General features: G+C 47.4%; 1 non-coding gene across 1 annotated transcript; it reads right to left on the bottom strand.

Moving 5' to 3' along the window:
• Nucleotides 1-18090: 18090 nt before the first annotated feature.
• On the bottom strand, nt 18091-18163 carry Trnat-ggu (transfer RNA threonine (anticodon GGU)). Its single transcript has one exon. It is a non-coding gene; the product is annotated as a tRNA-Thr (tRNA).
• Nucleotides 18164-18835: the final 672 nt, after the last annotated feature.

Raw genomic sequence — 18835 nt, 5'->3', positions numbered from 1 at the left:
TCCAGGGTCCCGACGGGAACCCAGGTTCAGAGCTCACAGGGCTCTTACGAATCCTTAAGAATGGGCGAGATAAGCCTAAATCAGAGCAGTGAACAAAACACGTCTTCTTCACTCGATGACGATGACGATGACCGATGACGATGGGAATAACATTGATGCCATAATCACGCGCATCCTATAGGTTGCAGTGATATCTGATGTGTTGCACGAGCTATCCCCGCCAGTGCCACACCTCTTACGCTTGTATCTCCGAGCATATCGCTTTGATAGCTCCGATAGGTTGGGAAGATCGTACTTTCACGATATCTTCCTAGTAAATTTTGCTTCTGCTCTATTAAGTGCCGGCTTTTAGCTGGTTGGGGTGAGCAAACCATGCTTCTAATGTGTTGTTCCTCCAAGCACCCAGACGGCCTATCAGACTGACATGAAAATCACGGATGATTTCATCATCACGTTGCTTTCTTAAGGCCCGTTCCGACATACAGCGCTTTGCTCCAGAGCACTGGAAAACAGCGCTGTTTTTCCCTCCTCTCCCGGCTGCGACTCGATGGAAAACAGCGCTTGGCGAAGTTGAGCGTCGGTGAACTTTCCCATCGCTGTCTCCCAGCGATAGGCTCCCTGAACCAATGAGAATGCGGCGCCGCGTTCACGTGACGGGGCAGCCTTTTCTTTTCTTTTTTTTGTTTTCCGATCACGTGAGATCACCAAGTACAGCGCTGGGACAAGCGCTGCAAGTGCGAACCCCACAGTGGAAATACAGCGTTGTTTTGCAGTGCTGTGGGACAGCGCTGTGGAGCAAAGCGCTGTATCTCGGAACGGGCCTTTAGCATAGCACGACTAAAGCTCCCGCTGTCGCCAAACTGGCGTTAGAACCGCATTACACGGACAGCGGGAACAGTCTCTGAGTACTGGCTTTGAGCTGGCGTGGACGAGCAAAACCGTATTTCTAATGTGTTGTCGTTCCCAGAGTCGTTGATCCCTTTGTATTCCCGCAGAGGGCAATCCCAGCAGTTAGGGACCCAGAAGGGCCCTCACAGCCTCAACTATGCCAGGATCCGACGCGACCTGCTTCCAGTTGCTACAGTATGCGTCTCCGCACGCAGCGCACGTACAAGTCACAATTTCGGTCACGAGAACCTGGTGTTCGCGTTGTAATGTTTTTGGTGTGATTTCCGTTACACGGTCTTCCACTTGTAATGTGGGGAGTTACCCTCTTACTGCTTTACCTTCATACTGTTTTCATTCCAGCATGCAAAGACAGAGACAGCGCTCCAGTGTGCGCCGCACGTCCCGCCGAGGATCCCTGTCCCCGCCACGATCTCGGTCCCCAGCTCCGAGAAAGAAGTCCGTGGCGACGTGGACCGTGGTCCACCTTGGGTACCCCGTATCGTGGGCTTCTAATAATAAGTGGTCATCCCAGCCCAGCCCCCTCAGAAATGCCGACCCCGCTACCTCTCCGTTGCCATTCCGCGGCTTGACCCTGCGAGAGAGACACCCCGCCGACCCTCTTCAACCGCTCTCTGCAGATGAACAACGACTCCTGTGTCAAGTCTGCCAGGTGATGGAACTGCACAGACCCACCCATCGTCGAGGCGAGCTCCATCGTTCCCGTACCGAACAAGCACGCCCGGAGGCCGTGGATGTCGTCGCCGCCCTGGCCACCATACGTCGACATCGCCCAGAGTTACTCCGGGAAACAGAGAGAGCTGGCGGCCCCCAACCCGGCAGAGGACGATATGCTCATCGAGCTAGACCACAATGAAGACCTGTAACTCCTTCCGCGTATTGTCCAGTTTTGGGAGGGGGGAAGTGTGGGATTTGTTTTGTGGTGTTGTCGACAGGTGTCATGATTGATCGTGGGCGCGTGTCGCTTACGGGTAGATTAGGGGGCGGATACCCGAAGAACATGTCTTGGCGGACCGGAGAGGGTCGCTCTTCTTCTTGGGGGAAAGCCTTGGCTTGCGCAGTTTGAAGGTACGAAATAAACCCTTTGTTAATTGTTCGAACTTGTGTCTGCGTTCCTTGCGCGGGTCGGATGAACGAGCGTGGTCCCGGTGGTGGGTTAACCGGAAGAGTTCCCACAACATTTAAGTCTGAAGTTTATTACGAATTCCACTGGTGGTTGTACCGCAAATAAGATACACACAGGATTGAGGGTGTATGTGTCGTTTCAGTGCAACATGCGTAGCGCTTCGTTTGTCGTTGCGTTCGTTTCTACGCTGACCCCACACTGGCACACTGCACTGCGCTGCACGAAAACGACCACCGGAGCGGACAGAAGTGGGGCTCTTTCTCGCTCTTCATTTTGTCACGCTCGTACCAGTGGGCAGGTCGCTCATACACTGGTTATTTGTAATCGGCACTGATGTTGACCCAACTCCAGTGGCTGGGAAAGGGCAACATTTATCTATCGCGAAGTTCAAAGTTTCTCCTAGCGCTATGTCATCTATTGAACATCGTTCAGCGTTGACGGGTCTAGCACCAGTAGAGTCGTTTTCTAATATGATGCAGTTTATTTGTTCAGTTCTGCACACTTGCGGTCCTGCCAAGGCAACACCAATATAGCCAATGAACTGCCAGTTATTGGTTGGTTGGTAAAATAAGAAAAATATGGAGATGTTGGCCCAACTCTACGTTGGGCCGGCCACTCCAGTACGCGTATGGCCACTTATTGACTTGATTGGGCCTCGACAGGTCCAATGAAACCGGGATAGCCGTCCTCTCCGGGATAGTGCCAATATTGTCGATATTGCGCGCGGCCCGGGAAATCTTTCTGTATGCAGTATTTTGTATACGTATACATAGGTCACAGTGCTTTTATGAAAAAAAAAATGGAAAAATAAAGAATCATGTCTCCAAGCTGATTAATTAGATTAGTCATATAAATTAATATTACATGCAAACGATGTATTAATTCAAAATACGAGGCTTTACGTCGCGAAACAATTCTGTTCATGAGCAACGACCCCCGCAGTGATCGGTCCACTCACTAATTTCTCTGGTCCGAAAGTTCTACATTGACGTGCGCGGAAATATAAGCACATAGCACACCCTCTTTAACGACCCCGCGTCCGTCTTAAATGTTATATTCACATATTGAAACGACTACACCACAAAACTGATCGTTAGAAAAAAAAAAAAAAAAAAAGCAAGAGAGAGAGAACGTCAATGCAGTGCAACTGAAATATACGCTTGACAAACCAGTGAGGATAGCTCCTCTTGCAAAAGTCTATTTAGTGCGGCTGCTTCGCGTAAGATTGCGCACTATTCGGTTGTAGAGTCGAGGAGACGGACTTACAATGAAGTGTTACTTTCCAGTAGCAGTGTGTACTGGGAATGATATAGGAGCTTGTTATTCTTTGTTTGAGACAGTCAACCGAGCCATCAGTCAACCCAGCCAGCGAGAGTCACCGTTACTACAGTGGGTGCTCCTACCGATTCGTACGCATCATATCTCGGTTGATAACTTTGGGATATACATCCCTTTATGGCGGTGGAAAGCGAATAGAGATGGAGTGGTTATGACTTCTTTCTAGTTATAACTTCACGTATAAATACATCACTTAGTCATAAAGGATTGGCTTAAAAAGTCGGAGTCTTCAACGATACACATTTACTTACTTTCCATACGATATGCTACATACTATTTACCATAGAGTACATACCATGTGTTCATAGTGAAAGCATCAGTATTAGCACTGGGAACTTTCCCAGGAAGTTGCACTCTGTCTGTAACCCATTTCCGATCGAATACGCGCAGCACAGTTCATTGGTTAATTACAAAGAACGACTCTACGCAACAACATTGTCGTTATATTTCGCATACACAATTACCGTTAAAATTCAACGCACAAGCAAACATTTCGGACGACTCACTCTCTGTTTTGACTGCGTCTGGTTAAGAATGCTATGCGTTGCGAAACGATTCGTCTGTGAAATACCCGACTACGGACTTCGTTTGCTATATTTTGCCAAAATGAGTTCACAATGGCTCAGCTCGTTGGACACGGGGTTGTGGGATATGTGCATGGCAAAGTCTGCCGCTGCTTGGTGGCGTGGTACAGGGCTCTTAGTTACGAGCTCTCCAGTGAACGAGACTAAAAAGGGTGTGTCGTGTGCTAAGATATCAGTGAGCTTTAAAGGACCATCGCGCACGCTAAACTAATCCACGAATGGGCCAGGGCGGGGTTGCTCATGATCATAGTTGCCTCGCGGCGTGAAGTCGTAAATTTCATTTAACAAGATGACTCGTCTAATTAGGCCGAAGTGAATGGAAGGACAACTAAATTGAGATGAAAGGATGAACGTCTAAGAAAAAGCAGGAGAGGTCTGTCTCCGCACGCGCGATGACGAAGCAACGCAACACGTTGCCTGGCTTTGCACCATCCCAAAGTGATTATGAATAGTCCAGTCGAGAGAGGTTGGACATGAACTCAACAGCATATTGTTACCAACATTCAACCAATGTTGTTGGGTTGGCCATTAGCCTTCTTCAACGGCGCCAGGATCCCAGACATCCAGTAGACTCGAGGCTTTTTTTTTTTTTTTTTTTGCTGAATACATATTCAAATGACTTCAAGCAAGCCAACTACACGTGCACGAGGGATAAAACGCGGACAGTTTCTCAATCAGAATTGGTAGGCCCTATGACAAATTTGCAGTGTTGTACGTATCGCCGTTACAAGTAACGCCGTTACAGTAATCGATACTTTTTCGGTATCGGAGTGCGTATCGCGATACTTTCTTAAGTGGGTATCGGAAAAGTATTTCCGTTACAAATTTATGGTAACGCATCGTTACCGATACCGATACTTTTTAGTGCCCCACCCTTTCTTCACCGACCATATTTCTTACTCTTATTCATTGTTATTGCCCTCGACAAGAAGCTTGTGGACACGCCTACGTGCTCCGTAACCGGAATTATGAAATTATACCAAACACGTGTTCACCGTTTTTCTTTGAAACTGAAGGAATTAACCACGCTGTGTTCAACAAAAGAGTTGAGGTCAACGAACAGAGGTCAAGATTTTGACAGTGCGCTCTGGATTCCACTGCTAAGCTGCCGTGTCGCACTGAGTCACGCTCACATATACTGTGGCATTGTTAACTTCGGAAGGATTCCTGGGTCATTGGACTCCATGGTTTGTGTTGGTCTGACACTAACTTAATTGTCACACTGGCCTCTGTCAGCTGCCGGAGACACCACGGCTTGCAAGGATGGCAGGAGACGATTTCAAGAACCAGCTATCGATGAAAGTCAAGCATAACGTTTCCGAGCTACATATGAAATATGCTGTCTTTTCACTGCAAAACTGTTCACGTAAGCATATTTCCGTGTTGCGCCATATCCGTATTTCAAACAAAAGTATCGCCCAAAGTATCGCGTTACTTTTTTTAGTAACGGTAGCGGTATTTCGTTACTTTAAAAAAGAAGTATCGATATCGGTATTTCGATACTTTTTACTCAAGTAACGAGTATCGGTATCGCGATACCATATTTCGGTAACGGGTACAACACTGCAAATTTGACAGTCATGACAAGTTCGCGTATCGCGAACCTTCCACGTAAATCACCGTCCAGCAACTGTACTACGTCGCCGTAACACAGAAGCCGGGAGATAATGAACAGCACAATCGAAATCGAACCTGGCGAGTGAAAGTGGTCTGGTTCGTTTTCCTTGGCTACTATTTGCAGAGCGCCTTTTCCATCGTGTAATAACTGGACCAGTCTCCTCGCCCAATTGCTGTACTGACCCTTGAGAAGCGCAGCATCCGGTGAGGGCCCCTCATGCCTACCCACAGGGGCCCCGCGGCATTTTATTTTTTGTTATTGTTGCTGCTGTAGAGAGGGTAAGATGAGGCAAACAGAACGTTAGCCTTCTTTCTCTTTTGCATTGCATCGCTTTTAGTATAAACGCACAGGGCAACGCCATGCACAACAGTCTTACAGTTTGGGATATTTCTAAGGAAACAACTAAGCATGAGGTTGCTGGTGAGACATTTGGAATATTCTACGTTGTGTTGAACAAGCTCGAGACCACGGCTCACCAAACCATGGACTCCAGCTTGACGACAGGTTACATCATGAGTTAAAACATAATGGCAGAGCGAGTGTGATTGTGGGTGATGTTGCACGTCGTCCTCAAACGCATTGTATGGGTAACTACATCATGAACAATGCTTTACCGAATTTCTCTGAAATAGAAAATGAAAGGAACGCTTCTGTCTCTCACTAAATGTCATGTGTATAGGCTGATACGGTTCCATTCATGCTGGCTCTAAAGATTTATCTATGCACGTACGGAGAATACATGACTGAAGATGGAATGTTTGGCGTGAAACAGTACATGCGATTTATTTCGCGATTTCTGCTTCCGACCAGACGTTGATCAAAAAGTGAAGTAAACCTTCTCCTATAATGGCTCGAGTAAGCACAATTGGTTCTCATTCTTAGCAGTTCGTTGTACGTATGACTCAGGAATCACACGTACAATGGTAGAAGTGCAAGGGTGCAAGGCGAGCTGGTAAATTGTGAAAACGACGATAAAACCTGAGGCACGGAACAGAAAAATAACAACACGACACGTTCTCAAAGAACGTGTCGTGTTGTTATTTTTTTTATTTTTCTGTTCCGTTTACACGTACAACGACCTTGCTTTTAAAACAGTGCTTTAAAACTAAATTACACAGAATCATGTAATGAAAATGTAGTGTAAAATAGTGTAGTGTAAAAATAACTAGTTTAGGTTTAATTACTATATTGCTTCGGAGCTCCCCAGCTTGTTCTAAAATATGTTCAGTCATGTAGTCAGGTTAAGAGTGCGTGGAATTTAATAATTTAACGCAAAATGTACTCATATCTTCTTTTACAACCATCTGAATGCTCACCTCTTTACCGACCAGAGGATCATCGTTCCTTGTTCTCTTTCTTGACTTCTGCTTTGACAACCTTGTATACGTCCTTGCAGATTGTCACGTCCCTCCTGGGCTTCGCCCTAGCTGGAAATATTGGTGGTACCGGTGGCACTGCCGGACGGCAGGTCACTACTAGTCATAGTGGCAGCGCCGGTGGTGGTGGTGCTGGGTGGCAAGCGGCTGGTAGTGCCGGGTCTTCTGCAGTATGGCAGCAGTCTAGTGGTCAAGGTAAGTGCTATTTATCAGCACCTGTAGTTTCTACATTGCACGTGGCCCAATCCGGGGGGAGGTAAACTTCCTAAAAGAAAAAAGTAGTGGTGTCAGGTGGGCAACGTACGTAAAAGAACTTGAGGTATGAGCTCACGCTGGCTGTAAAGCCAATAATGAAAAATACATTATAGACACGGGCCGCACTGACCTGTGTTTGCCGTCTTGCGGTTAAATAGTTAGAACATGATACGTTAGAACTGAACCTCGGACTGTTGCTAGGTGTGACATGCTGCCGCTGCTTGCAATTCAATTTTGATTTTGATACCGGAGAATTTCCAAAACGTGATATCTTGACCCCACACCTCGGTAAGCAACGCCGACGTCGATGCGGTAGCACACTCCCGAGATTTGTGACACGCCATGAGTAGAACCATGATAGACGTGTAACAAACTTCCTCGAAGAGTGCATTCGTGAAACTGACAAAAACAACTGAACCATCGACAACGTCGTTCATTACAGGCGGCTTCGGTGGCAGTTCTGGCACTGGAAGTAAGCACGTCTACATCATCAAGACGGTGACGGCTGGAGGCGCGTCCGGCGGTCAAGGTGCCAGTGGCGCTGGCAAAGGTTTCGCCGGTGAAGCTGCTGGCGTTTGGCAGACTGCTGGCGGCGCCGGAGCTGGATGGCAAGCTGGAGGTGCTGGTGGAGGATGGCAGCTCGGCCGTAGTGCTTCTGGAGCTGGAGGACCTGGTGCAGGATGGCAGATTGGCGGGAGTGCTTCTGGTGCTGGAGGTGCTGGTGCAGGCTGGCAGCTCGGCGGTAGTGGTTCTGGCGCTGGAGGTGCTGGTGTAGGCTGGCAGCTCGGCGGTAGTGGTTCTGGCGCTGGAGCTGGCTGGCAGCTTGGTGGTAGCGGATCAGGTGCCGCAGCTGTCTGGCAAGTTGGTGGTGGAAATGTTGGCGGACATGGTGGATTCGGAGGCGCGGCTAAGGGCACTGGTGTAGCAACTAAACACGTTTACGTCATCAAAACTGTAAGCTCTGGCGGTCACCGCGGCGGTGCTAGTGGATCTGGAGGTCACGGCGGTGGATTTGGTGGAGCAGCAGCTGGAGCTGCCTGGCAACCCGCTGGAGCCGGTGCTGGATGGCAACATGCTGGAGCTGGTGCTGCAGTTGGCTGGCAGCCTGCTGGCTCCGGAGCTGGTACCGGCTGGCAACCTGCTGGATCTGGAGGTGGTGCTGGTTGGCACGCCGGTGGTAGTGGTGCTACAGGACTTGGCGCCGCTGCGTGGCAGCCTGCTGGAGCTGGTGCAGGGTGGCAGAATACCGGAGATGGTGCCGGTGGTGCTGGATGGCAGCCAGCTGGCGGTGCTGGTAGTGGAGGTGCCCCCACTGGATCTGCACAACTAATCATCGTCAAGAGCGCAGGTGCCTCCAGTGGGGCTGGCGCAGGTAACGATTATCTTCTGTTTTTGCACGGACGCATGGAGCAAGGAATTATTCCTTTAGCGTCAAGCAATCTTTAGGAGGGCCATTCCACGCCAAGTAATCCAGAGACCCCCCTAGAATTTTATGTGATTTTTTTGGTGGTTCCTTATGACTCCGAAAGCAACAAAACATTGGTCTTTTCTAACGAAATTGAAATTTATAGGGTGCAGAGCCCCTCAAAGATGCAGTGCTTGGCGAAAACCTATGTCAGTTTAAACAGGTATTACGGTCCACGTAAGGCACGGAGCACGTTAAAAAGCCTCTCATTTGGTAGGGGAGAATTCATTTTACGGTATGTAAGCAATTTTCGCCATCGCACTCGACGGGCTCGACGCTTGTGGCGTGCACAAAATTTGCAAAGTTTGTGCAAGTTCACCTTTTTTTTTTTTGCAATATAAAGTTTTATAATTTCATCTTCAAAATTTTTGGTCATATAGCCCCGGTGTTGCACTTTCAACATAAAAGTATCAAACCCCGCCGGTGCACTGTAAGCCGAAGTCAAAAATCGGGAAGTTGTACAAATTCGACAAAATGCACAGTTTTCGACCGAAAAATTCGGTGTGAGGAGGTCGGGATAGAAGCGTGATCAAGGTGTCATTCGATGCACCGTCTTCCTAGCAAGATGTAGCAAAATAATCTCAGAGGTACTTGTTGTTAAACTCAAATAATATTTTTTTAATTCAAATTAACTTCGCAAACGTGTATGCGCGCTGCGGCGCAGCGTACCGAATGTACAACTGAGCGGGTCACTCACAAAACACTAGACGGAAAGAAAACGCTAGGCAGTAGCATTATTGAAGAGCAAATAATGGTTGCAAACACATGTTTGCCTCCTTCGAGAACCGACGGTTGTGCAGTGAGCGCTCATCAGGCTGGTCATCTTGCACTCTAACGAAACTTGTTTAGGTGGTAAGTAAGAGCTAACTAAAGCCATGGAAATAGGGGTCCATTCAGGTTTCATGGTACCATATGGTTGATTTTTGGCCGTGTACCATCCGGCATCCGTCAGTCGAGTCGTTGACATGAGTAGAGTAATCACGAAATGAACAGTGATCAAGTACTGCCTGCACCGAACACAAGCGGAGAATGCTTTAACCAGTAAGTTTCTGGTATATGGTTCCTTTCGTTTTTTTTTGTTTTTTTTTTTGCATAAGCAGTATTTCAGTATTGCAAACTAGCTGTCCACTCTTCTTGCACGCATATAAAACTTACTTATTAGCTGTGATGTACGATCTTTTCGCTTTGTGCGCCAACGGTTGAGATGTACGTATAAGAGAAAATTTTGCCAGTCACGGATGCTATCACTTTCGATACCGGATAAGCTACTTCCGGGCATTTCTGTTGTGTACAGAGCTGTGATACATGTACTGCGTTATTCACGTCAGGTTGAACGTTTCTTTCATGGTCATCTTGCATACGGGGGATTGTTATTTCAGAGAAACATGGTTAGCGTACGAGGACATGCACATTTATACCGCTTGCCATGTGACACTTTAGTGTAGAAGCAAGACATTAAAAATGACTTCAGGGAGATCTGGGACTTTTCGACTTGTTCCTTGGCTTAGATCTTGACTTTCGCAGTTCAGCTCACAAAAAAACACTAACTCAACCCCTTGTTACCCGTTGCTTCATGGCAGTGATCAGAGTCCAAGGAACAAGGAGAAAAGTCCCAGATCTCCCTGAAGTCATTTTTAAGGTCAGGCTTACACACTAGACCTCACACGGCAAGCAGTATAAATGTGGCTGTACTCGTAGGCTCGCCCATGTTTCTCTGAAATAACCATCCCCCGTATGAAAGATAACTATCAAAGAAACGTTATACCTGACCTCAATAACCCAGTATCATAGCTTTGTACACAACTGAAATGCCCGGAAATAGCGTATCCGATATCAAATGTGACAGAACCCGTGACTGACAAAATTTTTCTGAACCTGTTGGCGCAAAAAAAGCGAAAAGATCGTACGTCACATCTACTAAGTAAGTTTTATATACGTGCAAGAGGACTGGACAGCTAAAAGGTTCTCTTCCCAATACTGGAATGAGTTAACACACACATGCAAAAAAAAAATAATAATAATAAGGACAGGAACAATGGCACATCCAAGGAACTTGCTGGTGAAAGCATTCTCCGTTTGTGTTCGGTACAGGCAGTACAGGCATCACTGTTCATGTCGTGATTACTCTAGGCATGCCAACGACTCGACTGACGGATGCCGGACGCCGCACGGCGAAATATCAACTATATGGTACCATGAAGCCTGAATGGAACCCTATCCCCATTCTTTACTTATCTCTCACTTAGCGCCACCGCGAGCTGGCTAAAAGTTTTGTGAGAGCGCAAGATGGCCAGCTTGATGAGCGCTCACTACACAACCATCGGGTCTCGAAGGAGGCAAACACGTGTTTGCAACCATTATTTGCTCTTCAATAATACGACTGCCTAGTGTTTTCTTTCCGTCTAGTGTTTTGTGAGTGACCCGCCCAGTTCTACATTCGGTACGCTGCGCCGCGGCGCGCATACACTTTTGCGAAGTTACCTTCAATTAAAAAAATATTATTTGAGTTTAACAAAAAGTACCTCTAAGATTTTTTTGCTACGACTTGCTAGGAAGACGGTGCAGCGAATGACACCTCCATCACTCTTTTATCCCAACCTACTCACACCGAATTTTTCGGTCGAAAATGTGCATTTTGCCGAATTTTTGCAAATCCCCGATTTTTTTACTGCGCCTTACAGTGCACCGGCGGGGCTGGATTTTTTTGTGCTGAAAGTACAGCATGGGGGCTATACGAAAAAAATGTTGAAGGAGAAATTCCAGAACTTTATATTGCAAAAAAATTGGTAAACTTGCACAAACTTTGCAAATTTCGTTCACGCCACAAGCGTCGAGCCCGTCGAGTGCGATGGTGAAAATTGCTTACATACCGTATAATGAACTCTCCTCTATCAAATAAGACGCTTTCTAGCGTGCTCCGTGCCCTACGTGGGCCATAATACCTGCTTTAACCCACATAGGTGTTCGCCAAGCACTGCAGCTTGGAGGGGCTCTGTACCCTATAAATTTCAATTCCGTTAGAAAAGAGAAGACCAATGTTCTGTTGCTTTCGGAGTCATAAGGAACCACCAAAAAAGTTCACATAAAATTATAGTGGGGTCGAGCGGCACCTCTGGATCACTGGGCGTGGAATGGTCCAGGAGCAACACAATAGTATTTTAGTAAGTGAGACACCATCCAGCGAAATGCGGTGATGCGCTCTAGGATAAAGAAATACCGCATTAATGTGACATTAATCTAATGTGCAGTAACATGCGACCCTCCAATATCGAATGTTGTTGGAGTTGTAACATGAGTGCGCACAATGCTGTATTGATGAGGGTCTGTATGCAGGTGCTGGGGCTGGCTGGCAAGCTGCTGGAGCTGGTGCTGGTGCTGGAGCAGGCTGGCAAGCTGCCGGAGCTGGTGCTGGGGCTGGTTGGCAACCTTCTGGCGGCCAAGGTGATGCCAGAGGCGCGGGCTGGTGGTGAAGAAAGTATGCTGCATCGTAATATCGGAATAACATCGGAACTATAATGCTCACAAAAAAGGCAAGTACTTTTAATTAATGCTGATTTCAAACACAATCACTTCATAAGCAAATCTTACACGAAAAATGGGGACTCGGAATGGTAGTGGAGACCGTGGCGAAGGACATGTTTGTCGGTATACCTGGTCTTGATCTTCGTTCAGCGCATTTTTGTGCTTCTAACGTTAAATAGACGCAAACCATACGTCTGAACATGATCTACACATAACAATTGGGGAGAAAATATGCCACAAAAAGTGTCCCCACTGTGTCACACACTACAGTGCACGTAGACAGGTCTTCATCGTTATACATGAGAACCAATGCAAGATACTACGTGTTTTTTAATGCCCTTATCCGCCTCCATGTCCACCTAATACTGCACTTCACGTCTTTCAGGTGTCATCGACAAGAGCAAGCTCGGATCGTTTGGGTTTTACCACTTGAACCCTGCTTTTGAACTGCTTCATTATTGAAGCACAGTCACGATACTAATTGTATGCACGGTGCATTGCATGCACTGTGTACACTGTGTTCTGCTTGCTTTGAATAAAGTGAGTCTAGGTAAATGAATATATTTGCTGTGTCATTTTTACGGGAAATGTAAACAAGAAAAACCACTGCACTCTTTGGCGGACTGTCAAAAGCATACGTAAGAATGCTGCAGACGAATGGCGGTCCCTGTGCTGTGACCTTACACGATTTGCGTTGTTACTTTATCTTCTCAAATAACGGGCTCAATTTTATTCGCAGTCTATTCACATAACGCTTACCGATATATCTGACCGTCAGATTGGCACGAAAGACAAGACCAAGCACAGGCTCCAAAAACTGAATAATTGAAGTATCAAAACCTGGTAGACACAAGAAGTGAATGTATGCGGTTGCTTAATGTTAAAGAAAAAAATGACTTTCTGACTTTCTAAATTTTGGTGGTTTAATTGCCAAGCGCGACTGGCTCACATTGTTTAAATTAGATAGTTTTCTGGACTGGAGGTCTTTAGTATATGCCCTCAGCAGTTTTCAGTAATTTGCAACGCCTCCTCTACTTGACGTCCTGTATATCATCGGCATGGAAGACGTAACCCTACGCTGACTGAACTACTTTACTTCTGTGGGAAGTCACTACACGCTTCCTTTGTCTGCTCATCGTAAAAAACTAAACCGACACCTCCGATCCCCAGCAATACTTTTGCTATCATTGAGTTGTTGCTCACATGCGCACAAGCACTTTGACGTAACAGGTACCCCTCAAAAGAGCACAGCAATACACGGAGCTCCAGCGCGTGTGTCACAGGAGTCAACAATCAAGACCGTTCAGTGGCACGGCGCAAGGAACGGAAAATGCGAACGCTGTTACAGTGCAGAGGAAATCCCAACACTACATACGACGTCCGACTTGAAGCACACAACCCATTTAAATATGGAGAAGGAACCCAGCCAGCAGACCATCGTTGGACCACCTCCTAGTGGTTAGGATGATCGCGGATGACGCCGAGACGGGGAGGTGACACGGGTTCGAATGCCCGCACCTGGTGTGCTGTCTGAGGGTTTCCCTGGGTTTTCCCGGGACACTTTCCAGACGGATGTCGGCACTGTTCCCACGTGGCCCTGAAGTCGGCCAACGACGCACACCAACGCCACATCCCCCCCCTCATTCATGCCGTCCTCTCTGCATCTGTCCACAAAGTATGCCGGTCATAGCCACAGTTGCCTCGCAGCGTTAACACGGAAGAAAATAAATATTGGCCTAGCACCATATTGCACCAATGCCAATATTGGTCCAATGTTGCAAACCCGTGCTCAGCCAATGAAAAATATAGAAAGCAACAATGCGGCAATCCATTTTATAAATGAAAATATACCTTCTCATACCGGGTGTATAGATAGGATGGCCACGAAGTACGGAAGCGCTCGTTCCCCAGTCTCAGCTTCTCCCGTTGCAGTCAAAGTCGGACGCAGAAACCTAAATTCCTGGAATATGGTTTAGGACCCGTGTTCGCTCAAAAGGGTCGACGGCATCGATTGATGCCAGACCTAATACAAGACTTGTGCGGCGACGAGAGAGAAAAGAGCCTTCTCCCTTTGTGCCACTGGGGATGATGTGGAATATCCACTCCGAAAATAAAAGGAACTGTACTTGCCACTTGAAATACGTTTAATGCCGGCGACCCCAGTGCGTCTCCGAACACAGGTACAGCAAACCGCGTCAGCTCGCAACACGAGCACAAGGTGAAAAACAAAATCTCCCAAAAAAGTCTGACACACGCGGTCTCAGTTGCAACTAACCCTGTCACGATATTTTGTTGTGTAAAAACTCCAACCCAGTCAACGGTGGCAAGCGGGAGTGGGGTTGTAAGATCCCTCCCGCTCTGCCATCGGGGTGGTCCCACAGAACTGCGCATCACAGAAAGGTTGGAAAAATATTTCCAGGAGTAGTATACTGCAAATGTATTAAACAATTTGAACTAGAGTTACACGTAAGGTGAGTGTGCCCACAATTGTGTGGCTACATGTTGCACGTGCCGCATGGTCGGACTGTACTGTCACCTACTCCTCCTCCATCTCAGATTAGTGTCCGGTGCCAGCATTACATACTGGGCACCGTAACGACCTCAGAGAAACAGAGGCCTTTGAGGCAGTCGAGGAAGGTCGTCTGGGACACTTGAGTTGAGGGCTGGCCCAAGGCGTTCTCAGCAAGTCGTACGAAGGGTGCTCACTGGAAAACAGATGGAAAATTGACATGAAAATTGTGTGTCCTAAAATTCAATGTGAATGTCCCCATCCTCAAATTTAAAAATCACAGGTTCGTGCTATCATGTTCTATAGAACGGCATCACTCCTAAAACGTTCTTCTCACACAGGAGGCCAAATTTCAGCTCTCGCCTGACCACTGCGCGCGTTCCTTGGAGACACGGCAAAGTTCTGCTGAGCGCTGCAGCTTCAGGGGTCCTCCATACTTGGTAGGCTATTTCGGTCGCCAGTAGGACGGATTGGTTAGTTCCTTCCGAGGGTGCCAGGGAAAGGAACCGCACACTGCGGTAGGGGATGCTAGCCACTCCGTAAAGCTCTGCAGCTCGCCTAAGAAGGGCCGCGGGTAACACACATTCGGAAAAAGCATGCCGTAACGTCTGATCCTCGCCGCAGATCAGACACCCGAGAGCAAGAGGAGTGCGCACGAGGGAGTGAGTCCGCAGATGGATGAGGCCGTGGGCAAGACGCTGCATGAAGGAGATTCGGCTATGCTTCAAGTACTCCGCCGTGATCCTTTTCCACTGTGGGATAGCCGGATACATGTCGTTGTGCAGCAGACAGTACGGATGGGCTGAGATGAGCAAATCGAAAATGTCGCGGACACCAAGTTCAGACTCGTTAACATTTGGTGACCGGGTCTTCTAGCAAACTATTGCTCTTCCTGCCTTTCGATAGAGAGGAAGAGGGTCGGCGGATCGTGGGACAGTGTGGTCAAGTGGGATGCCCAAGTCACGCAGGTGGATTCCGGCGAAGAATCTGGACAATGCAGAAGGTGACAGGGCTGTCGCTATCCACTGCCTTACACTCTCACTTGACGTGGAAGGCGGTCGCTACTCTAGGCGGTCGTCTATCCTCGGGATGTTCCATACACCTTGCTCTTGGGAAAGCACCTCACCTGTTCTCGGGAAAGCTGAAGAACAGCAAAACGACGCCCCATTAGAAACGAAAAATCGCAGAGTTCAACTGACACCTGAAAACACCGGGATACAGGGAGGATGCTCGCAGCGCCGAACAGAACGGAGCATAGTAGAGTCCGCGCTATTGTTGATGCTCGTCTAGATAAGGGATCCAGGAGCCTTGTATAGAGCAGGATCCTCTTCTCAACTTCTTCGATAGTGCTGGAAATAGTGTCTTAGATAATCCCGGTTGACCTGAAGAGAAAACCCAGGGTCCTGAGCTTTCGAACAGGTTGGATGTCAACACGCTAAGATTAATGTCCCCGTTCACCGCCGAGAAAACGCACTTGCTTCTGTTCAGCTGTCCACCGCAACTGCTGGAATAGTCCTCAGCCACTTCGATGGCTTTCATGACGGATCCTGCACTTGGACCAACAACGGTGACATCATCCGCGAAGGCCAGTACAGATATAGTAGGCTTACAGCCCGGCAGAGGGATGAGGTCTATGGAAACCTTGTGGAGAAGGCGTCGTAGAAGAGGCCCAATTGCCAGGTGATACAGAGCCGGCGAAAGCGGACATGCTTGCCTCCCACGTTGCTTCCTAGGAAAATGGGATGACATGAACCAATCAGTAAATCCTGAGCTGAGGAGTCACGGTATAATGTTTCTATATATTCCCTCACTTTTTCGGAGTGGTAGCACTCCGTGGAGTGTATTGTCATCAAGCAAGATAACTACCTATAGAGGTAGCCCCTTTTACACAAACTCTACCTTACACACCAGATAACAACGCTCACAGACGCTCCACAAGGAAATGTCTTCAGCTGTGCGTTGGACACGCAAGGGCCGCACAGCAGCAACAGCAGGGAGTATTTCCGCCCTGGGGCGAAGCTCAGGACTCTCTAGGAACCACATGGCGGCGTATCCTAGAAAATACTGCACTAACCCGGAGGCCAGGAGCCCCGACGCACGGAGCGCCTCAAAGAGAACCCGCGATTGAAGCGCCAAGTGCTTTTCTGGCACAGCTGGTGCTCCCAAGCCACGCGGATCACGGCTTCCGTGCAGTTGAGACCTACAGACCCATTCAATGGATCCGCCCCACAGAAAGCGGAACGCGTGTCGTGTGATAGCAGCTTGTATTAGCGCTGGTGGGGATGACACAGCCGCTAAAAACCACAAGCGACTGTAATACCATGCTGCTAACAGTCGTGCCCCAAAAGCAATCGGATTGCAGATCAACAAATTTAAGCTCACGCAGCACAGCACTACAGCGGCTGAATACTCGAGGCCAGTCAACAGCTGGGACCCTTACACTATCAAAAACTACTCCTAGGATTTTAACCTGAGGTCCGTGGTACGTGTATTTGTATTGTTGACTCTATGAGATGAGCCACAGAAGATTGTGTACTCATCTTCCTAAGCTTTCCCTAACCGTACGTGTATTGTCGTAATGTATTGGAAGACCGAATTGTTAATATCCAGAATCGTTTCCTAAGTCATACACTCCGCGCCTGGCGTAAAAGGGAGCGTAATACTCCTGTAACGGTGAGGGGCATACTCAGCGGCAACTCACTATGCATTTGTAATCTATTCAAGGCGCCTAACGTACACCATACATATTGCTCCCTATCAAGTATTGTGTCTTTTATTTAAACTGCCGCGTCCTCTGTCATTATCTACTTCGTGGTCCATAAAACCCATTTCTTTTGTGCGTGGCTTGAAGTGTGTTGCTCGGATAATTTCAAAAGTAGCGGCATGTGATCCCCACAAATGAGAAACAGTTGTTGCCAGAATATTTCGCGTGACCACAAGCTAAATTGTATCGATACTATTCTATTTTTTGTTCCTCACGCAACGCATTTTAATAATGTTAAACTAGAGCCATGCTCTACTCAGAATTTCCAATGAGGTGCCAATGAAGGCGCGTTGATTGAAAGCTGGCTACATTGGCACTTTGGTTCCACAGACCAGGGTAATGTCAATTAACCGTCATTATTCATTGAGCAATTTCAGAACGTAATAATATGGGCGACATGGTTTCAAACTTCAATAACAATTGTGCCTTGGGGTCCTAGATTCGTCGCGAAGTCCATAAACGAAGAAATTTCAGCAGATGAGGATAAAGACGACGATTGGACGCTCTGCAAGGCCGACGTGACGGCGCGTGACTGTCAATGAAACAAAGTTCAAAGTGACAGAAAATGTATTTTTGCGTGACGCCAAATGACCATCACAATAAAAGATGAAAGTCACTGAAAAGGTTAGCCAGCTGTAGGACTCGAACCCACGTCTTCTGGATTACCGGTCCAGGGCTCTACCAATTGAGCTAAGCTAACACGCCTTCTTAGCGACTTCCAGGGTGCGTCATCTAAAGGGACAAGCCATTCTCTCTCTCTCACTCATCCTCCTTTCACTCTTACATTTTTGCTCACTCATACACACATTCATACGACAGGGATCGACGCAAGCGGCAACTGTTGAACATGAGAGAACTGAGAGAACAAAGTCAACGCAACGCTGCTTCTTTTCCTTTTATTTTTTTGCCAAAAACAGAAAGCGAATTTCGTCGTTATCCCTATTTCAATACAAGATACGTTCCGCTACGACTAGAGCGCCGATAAATATGTTTCAGCGATAAATATGTACTAAAAACTCGCGAAATATGCATGCAACTATGCACTGAAAATCTCCAAAATATGCAGAAAAAACCTTAATATATGCAATGTCTTTGATTGGTCTCAGTATGAAACCAATTCACAAATTGCCTATTTTAAAGAAAAAGTGTGTATTTTAGTAGAAATAACACGGTAAAATAAATGGAGTGAAGCTTTTGCGTCCGTGATTGATAAAATAGCGTAAACGCAGGCTAGCTGGTGGACGAAACCCATGACGAAACAAGTCTGAGTATGTGCAATATGAAAAACACGAACACACGTATCTTCGTGTTTTTCTTGTTGTTAATGTTCAGGCTTGTTTCGTCACGGCTTTGTTGTCGGCACAGCATCACG

This window comes from Ornithodoros turicata, chromosome 1 (assembly GCF_037126465.1).
Source record: "Ornithodoros turicata isolate Travis chromosome 1, ASM3712646v1, whole genome shotgun sequence".
NCBI classification, from domain to species: domain Eukaryota; kingdom Metazoa; phylum Arthropoda; class Arachnida; order Ixodida; family Argasidae; genus Ornithodoros; species Ornithodoros turicata.
This window is presented reverse-complemented; position numbering and strand designations above follow the sequence as displayed.